At 38.7% G+C, this 20,646-nt stretch overlaps 1 pseudogene; it reads right to left on the bottom strand.

Annotated features, from left to right (window-relative positions):
* Positions 1–4,694: 4,694 nt before the first annotated feature.
* LOC123936912 overlaps positions 4,695–20,646 on the bottom strand; it is a 33,275-nt pseudogene continuing 17,323 nt past the window's right edge.

Here is a 20,646-nt window from a genome sequence, read left to right as displayed (position 1 = left end):
GGGCTCTCTGCTTAGGGGGAAGTCTGCCTCTCCCTCTGCTTGCTCCCCCTGCCCGTGCTCTCTCTCTCTCTGACAAACAAGTAAATAAAATCTTAAAACAAAACATAGAACCCCCCTGAAGTTTCAATAAAACAGATGAAAAGTGGTAGGTAGAGTGACTCAGGTCTGTAACTATGCTGAACAAAGAGAGTTAAGTCCAGATCCCCTTTTCTAGCTGGCATTAGGAATATGCCCTGGTGCACCTTGTGCCAATGACATATGCAGCCTTGTATTACTGTGAGTAGAGAAGGGACACAACTGGAAGCCGGCATGGGAGAAGGGCAAGGATATGGGTTTGGCTACATCCACTCCTGTGAATATGGCATCTATGCCTAGGCATAAAATTCATTCTGTCCTGTTTATTCCTATATGCTCTCTTTGCTTTGTTTCTTTTAGATGAGACACTTTCTTAAAATATGTGAACAAATCTGTTGGCTTCATGTATGCGTTAACCTAAGACCTAAAGGACAATAAGATGGACAGAATTTTGCTGAGTACTGAAAATAGTCTATGTTTTTCTCTTGGGAATTTTCTTTTTAAGATTTTATTCATCTATTTGACAGACAGAGACACTGTGAGAGAGGGAACACAAGCAGGGAGAAGTGGGAAAGGGAGAAGCAGGCTTCCTGCCAAGCAGGGAGCCTGATGCGGGGCTCGATCCCAGGACCCTGGGATCATGACCTGAGCAGAAGACAGATGCTTCATGACTGAGGCACTCAGGGGCCCCATCTCTTGGGAATGTTAACAGTTTTTTTTTATCATATGTAAACATATAAAAACAGATCCTATCCTAAAGTACGAGTAATACAAGTAAATTGGTGTAGGATATGTCTGGAAGAACATGTCTTAGCAGGAAAAAAAATTCAATCAATTTTATCTTAAAAAGCAATTTTAGGAGCAGTTTTTAGAAGGTGTGCATTTAAGATAGCTGAATGTATTTCTTTCAAGCAGATGCACTATGACTTCCTGTGTATAAAAGCTGTAGGAGTCTGTGAAAGTCACAAGGAGGAAGGGTAATATTCATAACTTTGTCTGGGGCCAGAGTCAGTAAACAGATCCATTTTAAATTTTGGTGACAGAGGGACATTTGAAAAGTACTGTTTTTCCAAACAATTTTCTTCATGTTCTACCACCTTGGGGAAACTTGAGAAAAGAAGGAGCAGTAAACAGACTCTGTATTAGAGGGGAAGATCTTGCTGCAAGCCTATTCATTTACTGGTATTACTGATGTTTCAGGAGAGAATTTGCTTTTAGAGTTTACGTATGATCCAAAAAAAGTATTTTTCCTTTACCCTTTCTCTCAATTATTTTCACCTCCAAAACTTTTACATTCCCAAGAGAGAAATACAGACTATTTTCAGTACAGCAAAATTCTGCCTTCTTTTTCGAGTCCAGTGTTTCAAGCTTGACCCAAACCACAGCAAAGGAGGTATGCTTTGTCCTACATCCTGTCAGCATCACTAAATATATATCAAAAGTCATCCGAGCAAGGTAAGCCTTGTAAAATTTACTTTAATGTCTTTGAAAAATGCCAAAGTGCTCACCAATCAGGAAAAAAGAGACCAACAGAAAATTATGATTTCTCCTTCACAGGTAGTTTAAAAAAAATTTTTTTTAATCAAGCTCAGAATTATTTGAGCTAAGTAACAGAATTATTACTGTTTACACTGAAGTGCATTGCTCAGTGCCATGGTAATAATCAGATTCAGGGCTCGACACTATGTATGATCCCTTACCCAATATAAATAAGAGTTTAATATCAATTCTATCTCTGGGTGAAAATAAATACCTCCAAAAAGTCGATGATTCTCATTTTCTTTCCCACTTGGCCTGTAATAGATGTTTTATGTCATTCCTGTCAGAGCTCTGATACAAAGTTGTGTTGTATGTTACATCTCGACTTTCAGCCTTTACTGAAAGTTAAATGAAAGATGCCTTTGCCAGCAATTCAGAATTCTGAATCGTCAGTCTTCCTTGATTTTATTTGCCCCATATCCGCCAGCCAGTGGTAAACCCATGCATGGACTTTGGAGTTAGACAGATTGTGGCTTGAAACTTTGCTCAGCCCCTTGTGTTTTTATTTGGCGAGGTTCCTTTTGAAGTCACTTCTTTCCCTCAGCAGTAGAATGGGAATAATGAATGTTCAACCTCACAGTTGTGAGACATAAATGAGGTAACATTAATGGTGAACCTAACTCAGGGTCTTTTACCCAGGAACGTGCTCCATGGAAAGCTTCCATTTTTCATGACGTTGCTATTGGTGTGATAGAGGGTTTTTCAAGTCTCATCACAGTTATCACAGGTCCTCCTCCTTCAGGATAGAGCAACAAGCCAGAGGACTCTGAAAGCCAAGGAGCTCTAGTACTCAGATGTGCTCCGAAGGTGCGGTCATCCTTGTGGGGTTTAATAACCATTAAAAAGACTGACTCACTTCTTAAAATAAGTGACTTACAGCTCCAAAGCCCTCAAAGACTGTTACCAGTAGATACTGTCCTCTGATGTGCTTGTCTAATTGATATTAGCTATAATTAAACACCTTAAATTTGATCATTTTTACCTAATGAGTTGTCTGGTAAGGTGTTTGGCCCATTTTAGTTGGATTGTTTGTTTTCCTTTTTAGCATTTTTAGGTTCACAGAAAAATTAAAAGGAAAACGTAGAGATTTCCTCTGCCCCACACATGCATAGCCTTGTCCTTTATCAATATCTCCTTCAGAGTGGGACCTTTGTTACAATGGATGAACCTACATTGATGTATCATAATCCTCCAAAGTCCGGAGTCTACATTAGGGTTCACTCGTGGTGGTGCAGATTGCATGGGTTTGGACAAATGTAACCATCATTATAGTATACAGAGTAGTTTCATACCCTAAAAACATTGTGTGTCCTACCTATTCATCTCTCCTCACTCCATAGTTTTGCTTTTTCCAGAGTGTCAGTATTGTTGGGATTATATAGTACAGAGGACTTTCAGACTGGCTTCTTTCATTTAGTAATATACACTTCAGGTTCCTCTATGCCTTTTCATGGCTGGATAGTGCATTTGTTTTTGTGCCAAATAATATTCCATTGTCTGGATGTACCACAGTTTTTTATCCAATCACCTAATGAAAGACATCTTGGTTGTTTCCATGTTTGGGCAATTATGAATAAAACTGCTATAAACATCCATGTGCAGGTTTCTTGTGTGGATGTAAGTTTCAACACCTTTGGGTAAATACCAAGCAATGTGATTGCTGGATGGTACGGTAAGACTATGTTTAGCGTTATGTAAGAAACTGATAAGGGGCACCTGGGTGGCTTGATGGTTGGGAGTCTGTCTTCAGCTCGGGTCCTGATCTCCAGGGCCTGGGACTGAGCCCCACCCACATGGGTCTTCTGGCTGGCTCAGCGGGAAGCCTGCTTCTCCCTCTCCGTCTGCCTTTCCTCCTGCTTGTGTGCTCTCTCTCTCTCTCAAATGTATAAATAAAACCTTAAAAAAAAAAAAAAGAAACTGCTACACTTCTTCCAAAATGGTTATATCTTTTTGCATTTCTATCAGCAAAGAATAAGAGTTCCTGTTGTTCTACATGCTTGCCAGGATTTGGTGGTGTCAGCACTCTGGGTTTTGGCCATTCTGATAGGTGTGTAGTGGTATGTCATTGTTGCTTTAATTTGCATTTCCTGGAAGACATGACACAGAGCCTCCTATCATGTGCTTATTTGCCATCTGTATATCTTTTTTGATGGGCTGTCTGGTAAGGCATTTGGCCCATTTTTTAGTTGTGTTGTTTGTTTTCTTATTTTTGAGTTTTAGGAGTTCCTTTATATATTTTGGATAATAGTCCTTTATCAGATGCATCTTTTGCAAATATTTTCTCCCAGTCAGTGATGTGTCTTCTCATTCTCTCAACATTGTCTTTCCCAAAGAAGCAATATGAGTTTAACTATTAAAAAAAAACCAAACCCAAATAATATCCCAAAAGGTACATAAAAATGGCCAAAATATATTTTAAAATAATAAATTTGGAGATCATGTGTAGCTTTTTCCCTGAATATGGATGCTCTCAGCGGGGTGGTGAATTATAAGCTCTGTCAGATCATGTTACGACAGATATTGATCTGGTTGCCCTTGTAACTACTCCTGGAAAAGGTATCTTGTGAGATATTTCTCCCAGCTGTTTGGTCAGTTGGTCCAGGAAGAAGCAGTCCTAGAGTCAGCAGGTGGGGAGCTAGGCCTCACCTGTCTTCGTTCCATTGGCCCTCTGTGACAGAGGCAGACACAGAACCCTGGCCCTTGTTGACCTCGCCAGCGCACATCCGCGCCTGCTGATGGACTCCTTCTACAGGGTCACCTTATTGTTTCCACCGGAGAGAGCCAGGATGGTGGCTGTGGTGGACCAGCTCCCATGTCACATAATATCACTAAACTCATGCCACAGTTTGGGTGACCACATGTTGCCTGAGGTGTCGTCATCGCTCCAGATGAATATATGACTGTCCTCCCTGAGCAGCCGGGAATGGTGCTGGTGGGCAGGCCAGTGGGGTGGGTCCAGGCCACAGCTCACACCCAGTCACTGTGAGCTTCTAACTTCTTTTCCTCCTTCTGCTGGTTGTCCTCCTCCTCCTTCCACAGCTTGATGGGGTTGTCACAGACACCTGATGCAAACCTCTGCTCTAGTTGGGCTTCTGCCCCCCGTGGGGCTGGTCTACAACGCTTCTAGGTAAAATAGGAGGGGTCCAACTGACGGCATTCAGCCAATAACACAAGCATCATTGATCTTTACTTCCCACTGGCCTTCTCCAGTGTTCGTGAGCAGGGAAATGCTCCCCCGCCAAGTTCCCATAAGCCAGGATTAGGCAGTTGGCACGAGGGGTGCAGTACAGAGAGTTTATTGAAGATTTGTGGCCTGGGTGCCTGTGCATCTTCTCTGAGGTGTCATTCTCCTCCTTCTAAATGATGACTGTCTGATCCCAGGAGCAGGATGCCAGGATGTTTCTATACATGGGAGTAGGCCCAGGCCACTTGCCACACATGACCCCTGAGGCTGGTGATGAGGAACTGCCCTCCATTGGGCATACTGAAGATTTCAACAGACCTGTCTGATGAACAGCTTGCCAGGCGGGTGCCACAGTAGTCCATCTGGGCATCGTGAATCATGTCCTCATGGGAGGTCCACAGTGTCAATTACTGACACCCTGGCTGTGATGACAGCAGCTCCTGGTCTTAGATGTGGCAGCTCCTGGTGCTGCCCCTGAGCAGCTCCTCCAGAGCAGAAATTTTTAATTTTAGTGAAGTCCAACTTATCAATTATTTTTTTCATGGATTATGCCTGCAGTGTTATATCTACAAAGTTAATACTCTACCCAAGCTCATTTAAGTTTTCTAGAAATTTCACATATTTACATTATATATATATGTGTCTATGATTTATTTTGAGTTAATTTTTGTGAAGAGTGTAAATTCTATATCTAGATTCATTTTTATTTTCCATGTGTATGCCCAGTTGTTTGAGCACTATTTGTTGAAAAGACTATTTTTTTCTCCATCATTGGCTCTTTTGCCAAAGATCAATTGACTATATATATTTCTAGGCTCTCTATTTTGGACCATTGATCTATTTGTCTGTTCTTCCACCAAAATTACTCTGTATTGTCTATTACAGATTTATAATAAATCCTGAAATCTGGTGCTATCAGTCCTCCAACCTTTTCTTCTTCAGCATAGTGTTGACTAGTCTGGGTCTTTTGCCTTTCCATACAAACTTTAGAATCAGCTTGTCAATATTTGCAGAATAACATGCTGGAAGCCTTATTGGGATTGCATTAAATATTCAGATCAAGTTGGGAAGAACTAACATCTCAACAATATAGTGTCTTCCTATCCATAAATGTGGAATATCTCTCCATTTATTCAGTTCCTAAATTTCATTCATCAGGGCTTTGTAATTTTCCTTATATAGATCTTATACATATTTGGTTAGATATAGACCTAAGTCTTTAATTTTATTAGGTGCTAATGTAAATGGTATTGTGTTTTTAATTTCAAGTTCCACTTGTTCATTGCTGGCATATAGGAAAGCAACTGACTTTTATATATTAAACTAATATGCTGCATCCTTACTGTAATTGGTTATTAGTTCCAGGAGTATTTTAGTTCATTCTTTTGGGTTATCTACATCGATGTTTTCCTTTCATTTTTAGTGTGTAAGTTTCAGGCCATTATTTACTTAAACTGTAGATAGTCATATTAATTGTACATGTTAGTGTTGGTAAGTACTTCTCTACAAACTTAAAATGCTTTTTAAAATCCTGATTGATTTCTAGATGTTCAAATGAAAAGACATTTGTGTATCATCAGAAAAAAATTAGGATAAATAAAATAATAAAATAATAAGTATTATATGATATATGTATCATATATGGATCATATGTATAGTATTAGAAGGATATACACAAAAATATTAATGTGATACTGTGATCTCTTTGTAGAGATGCTATATATAATTTTCTTTGCTTTTGCTTATATGAATCTTTAAAAATATTTTGGTTTTTTAAAGTAATTTCTATACCCAATAAGGGACTCAAACTTACAACCCCAAAATCAAGAGTCGCACACTCCACCAACTGAGCCAGCCATGCATCCCTATAAGAATTTAAAAAAAACATTTTTATCTTTGAAATATGTAAAACAGAATAAAAGTCACTATCAATCAAAAGTAAGCCAATTTTACAGTTGGGTAAAATACAGTTGACCCTTGAGCAACATAAGGGTTAGGGGCACTGACCCACCATGCAATTAAAAATCTACATATGACTTTTGACTTTCCAAAAACTTAACTACTGATAGCCTATTGTTGAAGCCTTACTGATAACTGTCAATGAACACATATTTTGTCCATTATATGTATTATATGCTGTATTTGTATAATAAAATAAGCTAAAGAAAAGAAAATGTTATTAAGAAAATCATAAGAAAGAAAAAAATACATTTATAGTCTTGTACAAAAAAAGTCCATGTATAAGTGGATCTACACAGTTTATAGCTGCACTATTCAAGGGTCAAATTTACATATCTTCTTCCACAGAAAGGCAAAGAATTGTAAGTGAATGTTTAGAGATATAAGAAGTAACAAATGGGATGTCTTTTGTCCAGAAGATCTATGGCATTAATTCACAAATACAGATGTAAAAAATGAAACAAACCACTCAGAAATTCCACAAAATGTAACTGAAGTAAATATATAATGAAGAGTTAACTTAAGGTGGTGCCTGAGTAGCTCAGTCATTAAGCATCTGCCTTCTGCTCAGGTCATGACTCCAGGGTCCTGAGATCAAGCCCCTGCATTGGTCTTCCTCCTTGGTGGGAGCTTGCTTCTCCCTCTCCCACTCCTCCTGCTTGTGTTCCCTCTCTCACTGTGTCTCTCTGTTTAAATAAATAAATAAAAGTCTTTTTAAAAAGAATTAATTTAAACAAGCTGCATGCAGGATGTCGTTTAAATGTGTGGCTAAGGGGGTGCCTGGGTGGCTCAGTTGGTCAAGTGTTCAACTCTTGGTTCAGCTCAGGTCATGATCTCATGGACTGGGAGATCAAGCCCAGCATTGGGCTCCAGGCTCAGTGCAGAGTCTGCTTGAGATTCTCTCTCTCTGCCCCTCCCCTTGCTCACTCTCTCCCCACCCCCTCTTTCTCTCTCAAATAAATAAATAAGTCTTTTTAAAAAATGAGTGAGTGAGGTGTTCACAAATTTGTTATTCTGACAGACATTGCAACACAAATTTAGTTTTGTAACATGACTCTCTTGGGAGTTATTGGGGTGGTGTCCTGGGGAAAAGAGCAGCGGATTGGAGTCAGTGGACTCAGATTTGACTCAAGTACCAGCTGTGTCATCGAAAAAGTCATTTAAGTTCTCAGAGACTTAGTCATCAGTAACACTGATATCGCAATTCTATGTTCTTTGCATGATTTTTGTCAGTATCAAACCAAGTACAATACTATGTGCAGCGAATGCTTCGTGACCCATAGCACTCGACGCAGATGCTAGCTCTCATTATTCTGAAGATGAGTTTTATAACCAAAGTCATACAAATTACAGATATGTAACAGAAGTCATTATCCTGGAAATGTTAACTCTCGATGCCGGAGTTCTAATTATGGTAGGGTATACCCTTTGCACATTCTTAATTTCTGCTCTGATCTTAATTAATGTATACCAGTATAGCTACTTAGATTTCTGGCAGACCGTGAGACCTGAGGTTTAGGAAACATTTGAACAATGGCAGTGTAACCAGGATATAGTTTTACAAATTCCAACTTTCATTCATTCAGTATTTACCACAGAAATCTATTGCTTATGGTTTGCCCAGTCTTTTTTTTTTTTTTTTAAGATTTTATTTATTTATTTGACAGAGAGAGATCACAAGTAGGCAGAGAGGCAGGCAGAGAGAGAGGAGGGAAGCAGGCTCCCTGCTGAGCAGAGAGCCCGATGTGGGGCTCTATCCCAGGACCGTGGGATCTTGACCTGAGCTGAAGGCAGAGGCTTTAACCCACTGAGCCACCCAGGCACCGGGTTTTCCCAGTCTTGTGGTCACAGCAGCAAATAAGTTAGTATCGCTGAAATGGAGCTTACAATTTAATGAGAGGGAGGCATGGTCCTTAATACTGTAGAAAATAAGAAATACGTATTAAGTTAGTAATGGATAGATGATAGAGCACTGAGTGTAAGAAGTCCTATGAAGAACAATAAAGTGGGATAAGGGAGGAATGCTACAGGTCAGGTATCCAGGAAACAGAACCTGGGTTGGAGATTAAATGCAGGAAGTTTACTGAAAGGATTAACACTTGGCAGAGAAAGGCAGAAAGCAGGATTGGATGAAGGGAGAATTTGGGCTATAAAGTAGACACAATGAGGCCTGTGCCAACCCTCTGGGAAGCCAAGATGGGCCTTTAGAGTAGTGTTGAGTTGGGGCAAAGGAGTGCCAGGTCTTTATGCTCCTGAAATGACCAGAAAAGTGGTTGCAATCTGTTGCTTGAGGAGGGGGTGTGGCCTTGTGAGGTGGCTCTTTTCTGCCCTGGGCAATTCCCAAAGAGGGCTAATAGCAGTGCTCAGCCAGCAGCACTGTATTCAGTACAAGGTGTGCCTGGTCAGGGGTGGGAAGGAAGAGATTGCTCATTTTATAAAAGATGACCAGGGAAGCCTCTCCTAAAACTTTTTTGAGGGTACATTTGAAGGACGTGAAAGAAAAACCAACTAGACATCTGGAGGAAGAGGATTCTTAGGGAAAATGATTTTGACCTACATTTTTAGATGTTTCTCAATGTAATTTCTATGCTCATCTATTTCTTTTCTACTCACATTCTATCATAGGCAGTAACAATAATATTAACAAAAGCAACAACAATAGTCTCATTTTTCACAATGTAATTGCAAGCTTTACTTTTAGAAGTTGATGTAAATATCTTTCATAAAAATTTACTAGAGTGTTAATAAACCTCCATTTATTCGCTCCATTTCTCAGTGAATATCTATAAGTGCTCAATGCATGTCCCTTGTTACATGAGGTGCTATGGGTACAATGGTGACAGATGAATCAGTCCCTGGTGTCAAAGCTGTTGAATCAGGAAGACAACTGAAACAGGTTATTTAAACACAGGATAGAGAATGGCCTGCTGTGGTTAAGCACAGGGAGGGAAAATGCAAAAAACAGGTCATTAAACGAAACCATAATGAAACCTGCATATGAATAGATGGGGTGGGATAGATAACTAAAGCTTTGCTTTGACTAAAGCAAAGTCAAAATGAAGCTTTCTTTGAATTGGGGCAGAATGCTGTGTTCACAATAATGTTGGTCACAATAGGTTAGGGAAGTGATTGTAAAGGAAAACTGTGCTTTACTCACGTTCTAAGTTGTAGGATGGGTTAAATTTGCAAGAGTCTAGCAAGATCAGCTATCTGTGCAGAAAACACAGTTCTGTGACAAATCAGTTGTGCAAGAGGTTTTTCTTTTGAAAGATGGGCTCTGAGCATAAAAGAGACTTGGTAAAACTTGGCTCAAGGAGTAAGCTGGCATTTCTTACCAGCTGAAAATTTCAATAGAAGTGTATTGGTCAGAAGGTAGAATGCTTTTGTTTCCCTTGCCTTTGGAGATGTGTTTTGAAAGAGGTTGCTGTGACTGATATCGAAAAGATTACTGCCTGTGTTCTCCTCTAGGATTTTGATGGATTCCTTTCTCACATTGAGGTCTTTCATCCATTTATATTTTATCTTTGTCTATGGTGTAAAAGAATGATCACATTTCCTTCTTCTGTATATAGCTGTCCAATTTTCCCAGCACCATTTATTGAAGAAACTGTATTTTTTCCATTGGATATTTTTTCCTGCTTTGTCAAATATTATTTAACCATAGAGTTGAGGGTCGATATCTGTGCTCTCTATTCTGTTCCACTGGTCTATGTGTCTGTTTTTGTGCCATTACCATGCTGTCTTGATGACAACAGCTTTGTGATATAGCTTGAAATCAGGCAATGTGATGCTCCCAGCTGTGTTTTTCTTTTTCAGTATTTCCTTGATGATTCGGGGTCTTTTCTGGCTCCATACAAATTTTGGGGTTGTTTGTTCCAGCACTTTGAAAAATGCCATTGGTATTTTGATTGGGATAGGGTTGAAAGTATAGATATACAAATGGCTAACAGACACATGAATAAATGTTCAGCATCATTAGGCATCAGGGAAATTCAAATCAAAACCACATTGAGATACCACCTTACAGAATGGCAAAAATTGACAAGACAAGAAACAACAAATGTTGGAGAGGTTATGGAGAAAGGGAAGCCTCTTAACACTGTTGGTAGGAATGCAAATTTGGTGCAACCACTTTGGAAAACAGTGTGGAGGTTCCTCAAAAAGTTAAAAATAGAGCTACCCTATAACCCAGCAATTGTTTTACTGGGTATTTATTCCAAAGATAGAGATGTAGTGAAAAGAAGGGCCATATACACTCCAATGTTCATAGCAGCCATGTCCACAATAGCCAACTGTGGAAGGAGCCGAGATGCCCTTCAACAGAAGAATGGATAAAGAAGATGTGGTCCATACATACAATGGAATATTACTCAACCATCAGAAAGGATGAATACCCAACATTTGCATCAACATGGATGGACCTGGAGGAGATTATGCTGAGTGAAATAAGTCAACCTGAGAAAGTCAATTATCATCTGGTTTCACTTATTTGTGGAACATTAAGAATAGCATGGAGGACATTAGGGGAAGGTAGGGGAAAATGAAGGGAGGGAATCAGAGTGGGAGATGAACTATGAGAGACTATGGACTCCAGGAATCAAATTGAGGGTTTTGGGGGGGAATGGGTTAGGCTGCCGGTAGGTATTAAGGAGGGTATGTATTGTATTGAGCACTGGGTGTTATATGTAAATAATGAATCATGGAACACTACATCACAACTGATGTACTATATGATGATTAACAACATAATAATTAAAAAAAAAAGAATAAATGGTGTTGGTCACTTTTCAGTGCTCCCTTTTCTTCATTTCAGAATAGTCAGGGATGGACTTACTTTGATCTGAGAAAATTAAAGTGTTCAGCACTTTTGGGCTTTAGTAGGCTTAGAAATAATTTAATTGATTTAGGCTAAGTAAGACTTACATTAAACTGATTGCTTTTGATTTAATATTATCCTTCATCTGAGAATGGAAATTATTTTCACATGGTTGGCAATAACGGAAATAATTACTCAACTTCAGTTGATAATGGTCTAAAAATTACTTTATTAGCTTTCCTCAGATCTTTCCACATCTTATTACAAATAACACTACCCACATGAGAGGGAGAGCCATGAGAAGGGTCAAGGAGAGCCATGAGAAGCATCAAGGACATCCTATGAGTGACTTAAGTAGAGACTGAAATAACATGATCTCCTAATGTATGATGCACTGATGGTATTTGGTAAAACCATCTGGAAGAGACCCAAACTGAGGCCACAATCCCACTTAATAAGTCCCAGTGAGTGGTGTTCATCAACTGATAATGTGAACTCAGGTTGAACTCTAGTCATAAAACTTGGAAAGAGGGAAGCTTGAGAAATTGTATGTTCTTCATTGTTAAATGACTGACCTGAGCATAAGATCAATTCTAAGACTGACTCTAAGGGATGGATAATTTCAAGGCCAACCTCAAAAAAAATTGAAACCACTCAGCACCTGTTGTTCCTCTCAAATTCTATTCCCTAACCCATCTATACTGAAGAACTTTTTGGATACCCACTAGAGGACTGAAATTCTTGTCTCTAATTTGAACTGAGAGTCACAGTTCTCTATAAGCCACAATCAAACAGTCACTAGATGTGTTATATCATAACTAAAACCCCATGTGGACTAATGCATTCTGTCTACTAGGGAAATGTGGTTTGGTAACTCTGGTCATGATTTCTTTTTTTTTTCAACTTTGCAAAACTGTGGAAGGAACCAAGATGTCCTTCAACAGATAAATGGATAAAGAAGATGTGGTTCATATATATGATAGAATATTCCTCAACCATCAGAAAGGATCAATACCCACATTTGTATCAACATGAATGCAACCGGAGGGGATTACGCTAGGTGAAATAAGCCAATCAGAGAAAGACAATTATCATATGGTTTCATGCATATGTGGAACATAAAGAATAGCACAGAGGACAATAGGGGAAGGGAGGAAAAACTGGGAAGAAATCAGAGAGGGAGACAAGCTGGGGATTGCAGAAAGGGAGGTGGGCAGGGGAATGGGGTAACCAAGTGATGGGCATTAAAGAGGATTACATGATGTAATTAGCATTGGGTGTTATACTCAACTAATGAATTATTGAACATTATATCAAAAACTAATGATGTACTTATATGTTGGCTAATTGAATTTAAATTAAAAAAGAAAATGATTTTTATTTTTTCTTTAAATGTGTAATACAGGTTTATTATAGAAAATTTGGAAGTTAGGCAAATGTACAAAAGGAAAAAGCCTAAAATTCACTATAAATATAATCCCTAAGCATACACACACACACAGACACACACACAATGAGCTCTTACTACAGGACCCATTGGTAATCTTTCAAACATGCTACAAACCCCATTCCTTGTCATTAAATCAAATAGATGTTAGCATAATGTGAATGTTAAATCTTGTCCTGACATTTCCAAAATAGACCAGAACTAAGACATTCAAAGCAGTCACTTTGGGAGTTCATGGTACACATTTATTCAAATGCTAATGCTGAGCAACACAGCTTTGTGACAGTCTTTTGCTGTCCATCAAGGGAAGGCATGAGACACATGGCCAGGGCCTTGCCATATCCTGTCTTTTAGGATAGGCGAAATGAAACCTGACATCCCTTACCCTCACCCCCAAGGCAAGGCTGTCACAGTGTGTCTGGTGTGAGGGACGAGGAGTAGGAGGACTACATGTGACAGAAGACTCTTTGGTTTAACTCTATGTCATAGGCATGAGGGTGTCATGGAGACCCTTAGAGATTCCTGACTTAGGATCTGCCCTGTCCTTGAGATAACTGGAACTCTCCAGAGATCATTTGGAAGTCAGGCCTTCCTCTATGTGTTCCTACCCTATGCCTGTCCTTCTCTTTACTGTTGAGGGAAGGCTCTAAATTCCAGGCAGGTTAATTATAATTGAGATCACATCATACCAATGGAAGCCTTTCAAAAACCCTTAGAGACAAATATTTGAAATAAACTCAGTCCCTGCCCTCACGGAGGACACAGAATAATAAATTGTTCTTTTGCTTTATTTTTTTTAAAGGTTTTATTTATTTATTTGACACACAGAAAGAGAGAGAGATCACAAGTAGAGAGGCAGGCAGAGAGAGAGGGGGATACAGGCTCCCCGCTGAGTGGAGAACCCAATGTGGGGCTCGATCTCAGGACCCCGAGATCATGACCTGAGCCGAAGGCAGTGGTTTAACCCACTGAGCCACCCAGGTGCCCCTCTTTTGCTTTATTTTTAATCACAGTGCCATTTCAGCAGCCAGGCACTTGGGATACTTGACTAACTCTCACTTTTTTCCTGGGATATTCCTTTGCTATCCCTCACATGTTATTTCATTTGTGTCTGGACCACCATGCAGTGAGAATGCAGGCTGAAGTCTCCCTCCCTCTTCTGCACATTCCCTGCTCTTGGCTTTGTTCATACCTTCATTCCTTCACATTTATTCCTACTGGGTTTAAAAATCTCAAAAATGGACTGAAAAGAACAAATCATCAAGATAATACATGTATATTTCTGTAACAAATGTGTTTTCATGAGATTATAATAAAAATCACAATACTGACATTAATTGATCACTAGCATTGCCCTGGGCACTATTCTAAATGTTGTGTATATAAACTCATTCACTCCTCACTACCATGTGTTGAGAAGGTACTACTGTGATTACCAACCCTGTTTTGCAAATAAGAGTAATGAAGCACAGAGAGGTTAAATAGTATATTCAAGACCTCACAACTAGTATATGGTAGAGCTTGGATTTGAACCTATATGTCCTGTCCATAAGAACTGTGTTTTTAACCACTATGCTATTTGGAAACCATTCTTTGTTCCAGCCTCTCACCACTAATCATTTCAGACCCTAGAAATAAACATTCACACAGGCAGTCTTGTTATTCTCTACAGAACTTATTTGGGGTTTTTTGGGGGAAATTATTTTTTTGGGGGGGGCAAAAGGTTAATTATGTATTTCTTTTTTTTTAATTAATTAATTTATTTTTTTCCGTGTAACAGTATTCATTGTTTTTGCACAACACCCAGTGCTCCATGCAATACGTGCCTTCCCTATTACCCACCACCTGGTTCCCCCAACCTCCCACCCCCGCCCCTTCAAAACCCTCAGGTTATTTTTCAGAGTCCATAGTCTCTTATGGTTCGCCTCCCCTTCCAATTTCTTTTGGGGGAAATTCTATTGCACAAATCACATTTCCTCTTCCTTTCTAATTCATCAGTTACCACTCTCTTTTGTTTTCAGTTTTCCAGATCTTTACTGAAATATTCATCTGTTGTTGTATTCTTTCTTCTGTTCTATAAATTTTGTTTGTTACCACTTACTAAAATTAGAAGGAGGCTTAGAAAGGAGAAAATATATACTCACATGATCATTGTGCTATCTTGAATGAAAGGTCTATTTTGACCTGACTTAGAGAGGTGTGACTTGCATTAGGGTTTCCCGGGTGTACTTTTGATCCACCACCAGCCTGCTCTCTCAAACTTGACTGCTACTTCAGGTTCCATACTTTTCTGACTCTGCAAGTCTACTTCCCATCTCTAACCCCTTCAGTCTTTCTTGAAACCTACAGCTGAACATGGTCTTTCTCCTTCATCTCAATTCCTGGAACACCTGTGGTACTTCACTGGTGATGTGCATCATGATTTCTCCTTCATTACAGTCATTTCCATGCACAATTTCACTTCCATGTTGCACGGAAGCTTCTAATGAGTAGTTGCCAAATCCTTTTGTAGTGGGAAAACCTGGGCTTGAAATCAGGTGCAGTTGTACTCAAATGATAATTACAGGAGTAGGAAAGATTAAAATTTACAAATTTTTGTAAACAGCTGTAGGAAAGAAAAAGCACTTGATAGGATTCAACGACTGCATATGAAGAAAAAAAAAAATCCCCCAGCGACTGGGAAAGAGCTTTCTCAAACTGTGATGGTTATAGGTGAAAAACTTACAGGAAACATTATTCTAAATGGGCACACAAGTTCAGACATAATCCCTTTAGAAAAAGAGGAAGAAGGATGTCAACTACCACTGCCCCTGTGTAACTTATTACTGAAGATAGCGGCTAAAACAAATCTTAGTTTCCACAACCTTTAGTTGTGGTCATGCAAATAACTCTGGCCAAGGCATGGGAGTGAAGGTTACAATTTATCCCACTTGACAGTCTGGCCCAGAAAACCTCATGGGAATGTCCCTCCATTCTTCCCCCCTTTTAGGTTATTGGGAAGATGACTTTGTAGAACAAGAAGAGTAGGACCCTGAATGACTGTATGGAGCAGAAATCATTTCCCATCCCCTCTCAGATTCACACTGGACATTTATATGAGCAAAATTATGAACTCTAATTGTGCTGAACCCTAAAATTTTGGTCTTACTTGTTATAGTATTTAGCCTAATACAGGAATAGGGTGCTACCATAGCAAAACCCTGAAATATATGGCATGGATTTAGTACCTGGGTGTCACGAGACAAAGAATGAGATATTACTTCAGGAAAGTGGACTGGTCATGCTATGTTGATATAAGTTATTTGGTGAGTGCTGTCTACAATAACTTGGAAGGGATTACTATGCGGCCTTCTGTGTCTATAGTTTAGGAGATGGTTGGAAAGAGCCCAAGTTTTAGTGTTTGTTAATTGTTACAGCTTTTAATGATATTATAACAAAAATGAGTTTAGGAAATAATTGGCTGATCCAAGAAGAAATTAAGAATCTCAAAGTGTTGGGGAAAGCAAATGCTTCTGGGCCTAAAACAGTGGGACAGATAAAACTGAAAAAGACTTAGAGGAAAAAGACGTATCAATGTTTCTCATTAACCAAAAGAACTCAGCCCTAGGGCTGAGATCACATCAAGAATATTGCTTTTCATTATAACCCATTATTTAAGATGCCTCAAAGAAGCTGTCATTAAGTTAGAAGCAAGGATTAATGCAAGTATACAGAAATGAAAAGATTTAGAATTTTGTCTCAAAAATAACTTTGGATGTAGTTACAGGCAAACGGAGTTGACTGAAAGCAAATTGACCAGAAGTCACTTTATTTTCTAAGGAATTTGTGTTGCCACAGTAAGTATGAGCCTGGCTTGAAAAAGTTTTTTCCTATTTCTCTATAAATCAACCCTACCACCATTGGAAAATGTGCTACCAAATTTGTATAGCTCATAAGCAGGGCTCAACATTCACTTCAAAAATGGCCATGGAATTTAATGACCAGGAAGAAGCCAAGTGCAAAGTGTATTGCCATAGAGAACAACAGACACTTCCATATCCTGGGCAGGAGCCTACACAGTGTTTGCCCATCAGATTCTCTCAGTGCCAGGGACCAATGACTGATGTGTGTTTCACATTTATCTCTTTTTTGGATGACTAATTTTTATTGCAGATGTCCTAGCTCCACCACTGTGTATTGGATCTAGTTGTGGGAAGAAAACTTGTATTCTTAGCTTGTTGGTTGTCTGATGAGGAGAAACTGCATTTCAACCTGATGAGAAAACTGTACATCACCAAGAGGTCCTGGGCTTTGAGCTGCATGCATTAACAGAGGGGAGAAGAGTATGATATGTGCGTGAGAATAAAGGGCATACATGAGTATGTCGTGACCAGAGGCATGATTTGTGGTAGAAACTGCCAGCTGTCCATTAAAATCTGTTCTACCTTTATTCCTGGACACAAGGCTTGACTTTTCCCAGACTCCCTTACTGTTAAGTGTAGTGGTGTGACTGAATACTAGAGAATAGAGTATGAGTCGAGAAGTGGTCATTCCTCATCCCTTCCTTTCGGTTCTTAATTCATGGGAGGGATGGATTAAACCTCTCGTGTGTGCTTCTACTTATTATTTCCCTCTTCTGGCATGGTAATTTCGAGGGAAATTTGGAAACCAGATTTTGACGATGGCAAAGATGCCATCAGCTTAGATCCATGAGTGACTATGTGAAGGGTAATCTCTGTTCCCCACTGACCTGCAATATTTCTGTACTATTACCTGAACAGAAAAATAAACTTCCTGTGTATTAACATCACTATGTTTTGGGTCTTAAGTTGCTCTAATTAAAACCACATACAATCTAGTGGGTGAGATAACATAGCAGGAAGTTCAGGCATTGCCAATACTCAGACTCAGATGGAGGGCAGTGGATAGCTTGATTAGGTTTAGAATCACAACCACATCAGGTCCTGAGGATACAGAGAAGTATCTCTCACAGGAAGAGGGCTATCCAAGTGGTCAGCAACCAGACGAAAGAGTTAGGATTCAAGTCCATTTTCCAATCCTAGTAGAGGAATTGTAGGAAAAGCCATTCCTATAAATCCAAAAATCAGGTATTTGTCACTTTAAGAAACTTTTTCAAACTACGAGGAAACACAGTATTATTCTCATTTCCAAATATGTCTGCAGAATACTTGAGAAAAAAGAAAAAAAAAGAACTCTTGGTCTACCCTAGATTTTTTTTTTTTTCAAAAAAAATTTTTTTTGAGAGGGAGAGAGAGAGACAGAACACGCGTTGCGCAGGGGAGGAACAGAGGGAGAGAGAGACAGGGCTCAATCTAATGACCATGAGATGACCGGAACTGACATCAAGAATCAGATGTTTAACCAAGTAGGCCACCCAGGCACCTCTTGGTCTATCCTACTTTTGATTTCAAGAAGAGTTACTAGAAGTATATGTAATAATGAGTCATTGTGGTAAGCTCTGTTCTGAGCACAAGGGAGGAGCCATAACGTGAAGATCCTGTGTATTGCCCTTGAGACTCTCACGGTACACACTGCAAGTAAAAAGAGAGTAAACCACATGATATGAGAGGTCATGCAATATAGCTGTATTAAACAAGAATAAGGGGAGAATGCTGGGAACTTGGACTCCCATATATGGGAAGCTTTGTAATAACCCTGAGGTGAGGAGATCAAAGCAAATTATAATTAAAGATGTTTTAAAAAATTACAACATGGTTATCATTACATAGAGGATTGTATATCATCACATAGAGCTTTAGAAGTGAAAAAGAGCTGTTATATGTCAGGGGAAATGGACAACATAACTCCTGTACCTTTTGCTCCAATGGTCCTGGTGAGAGAGATGACAGCTTCTTTTGCTTTCCTTTTGGGTTTTCTATATAAGCCCCTGTGGGAAACACGACCACTGCTGAATGGGGTGGCTATCAGATATCTGGGAATAAACACCATCTTCTAGCAGACTTAGTGTGAGGGGGAAACAGATGCATGATTTTCTGCCTTCTGTTGTTGGGCCAACACTGCTATTCCTTGGGTTTCTAAGAGGAAGAAGTAGCCTGATTCTTTCAAACAAGGATTTAAATGATGTAAAATAAGTTGAGCTCATGGAAGATCATATACATACCTGCTCCTAACATTGCATCAAACTAATATATGTTTTAATATGAGAAAATAGTTTTTAAGTCAGCAGCATATTAAAGAAAATAGAATCACTTTCCTTTTAAATTGTACAGACCAAGTTATTCTATTGATAAAGTTTTCTGTTTGCACTTTATTTGAACATTTATCCTTCAGCTTTCAAGGACGATTTTTGCCAAGTCACAGCACATATCGAGCACACCCACAAATGTGTTTCATGAGATATGGACAGTGGTGCGATACCAAGATGTCGCTGGTGTTCAGGATTCTGCAACGTTGGTACCATTTCATATTAAATTAGTTCCTCTAAACAACAAGAAAAAAGAAACTATTGAATATTACTGCACATTTTTTTCTGAACTTATTAATTTATGCACGTGTATTTTTGTTGTGGTGGTTAGGAGTAAACATACTGTTTTCTACGTTTGCAAGAATAAACTTGTACCTAGCTCAAGGGTTTTTTGAAGAACACACTAAGCATTTAAAATAGTGTCTGGCACATGGTAAATGCTCAATAAATATTAACATATCATTATCCATGAAACCTGTGTTTAAAATAAATTTAAATGGCAAAATATTTATTGAATGCATAATTGTACTATGGTGCTATGGTAATAAAAAAAAAATCGAACTTGTTTCTGCTAAAACCTTAAAATCTAAAACATATAAAAAAAACTAAGACATATACTGCCAATGTTCACATTTATGTAGGTAGCAAAATGAAACAAATCATTGTTATAATCCCAACGAGGTCACTTAAGGAGATGAGACAGTTTAGGAAGGTTTATGAATCCAGAAAGCACCCAGAATTAGAAAAGAGAACTCTCTTTCTGAAGAGAATGTGTCTTTTTTAAATGTTCAATTAGCCAGTATATAGTACATGTTTTTGTTGTAGTGTTCAATGATTTATTAGTTGCAAAGAGAATGTGTCAACATGATCAAAACTTTCTGGGATTAAATGTCAGAATCAGTCATTCCAAAAAGAATGGCTATGCTTCTGTCAGTTTAATAGTTGCTTAATATCTAAAAATTGTGACTTCTTACTGTGAGGAATTTTTTTTCTGGTAAATTATATACAATGTAACTGACACTTGAAGTTATACAATATTTAAATTGTAGGTTGGTTCCATTATTGGCTGTTAAGCACAAATGGCAAGAATGTTTCTCATATGCCTTCCAACTAATTCTCTAAGAAAAGAAAGAAAGCAAGTCAGATGTACAAGTAGGGAAGGCTTTTTTTTTTCTTCCCAATTACAAAACCCTACACTGAATGAGTGAGTGTGTTGGACATTTTAAAAACGATGAAAATTAGTAATTACTTTCTTTTATCACCAAGATCCTATTTTTCTAAACTTACTGTCTTCAAAACAAACCTACCTTTTCAATTTACTCTCAAGTAACATTTTAAAGCTACTAATGACAACTGAAATCTAAAAGTCAACTGATTTCGTTTCATACATCTACTCAGTGAAAAATGCATATTGTCATATT

Source organism: Meles meles, chromosome 2 (assembly GCF_922984935.1).
Source record: "Meles meles chromosome 2, mMelMel3.1 paternal haplotype, whole genome shotgun sequence".
NCBI classification, from domain to species: Eukaryota; Metazoa; Chordata; class Mammalia; order Carnivora; family Mustelidae; genus Meles; species Meles meles.
Note: the sequence above shows the minus strand (reverse complement) of the source record. Positions and strands in the feature narration are given on the sequence as shown.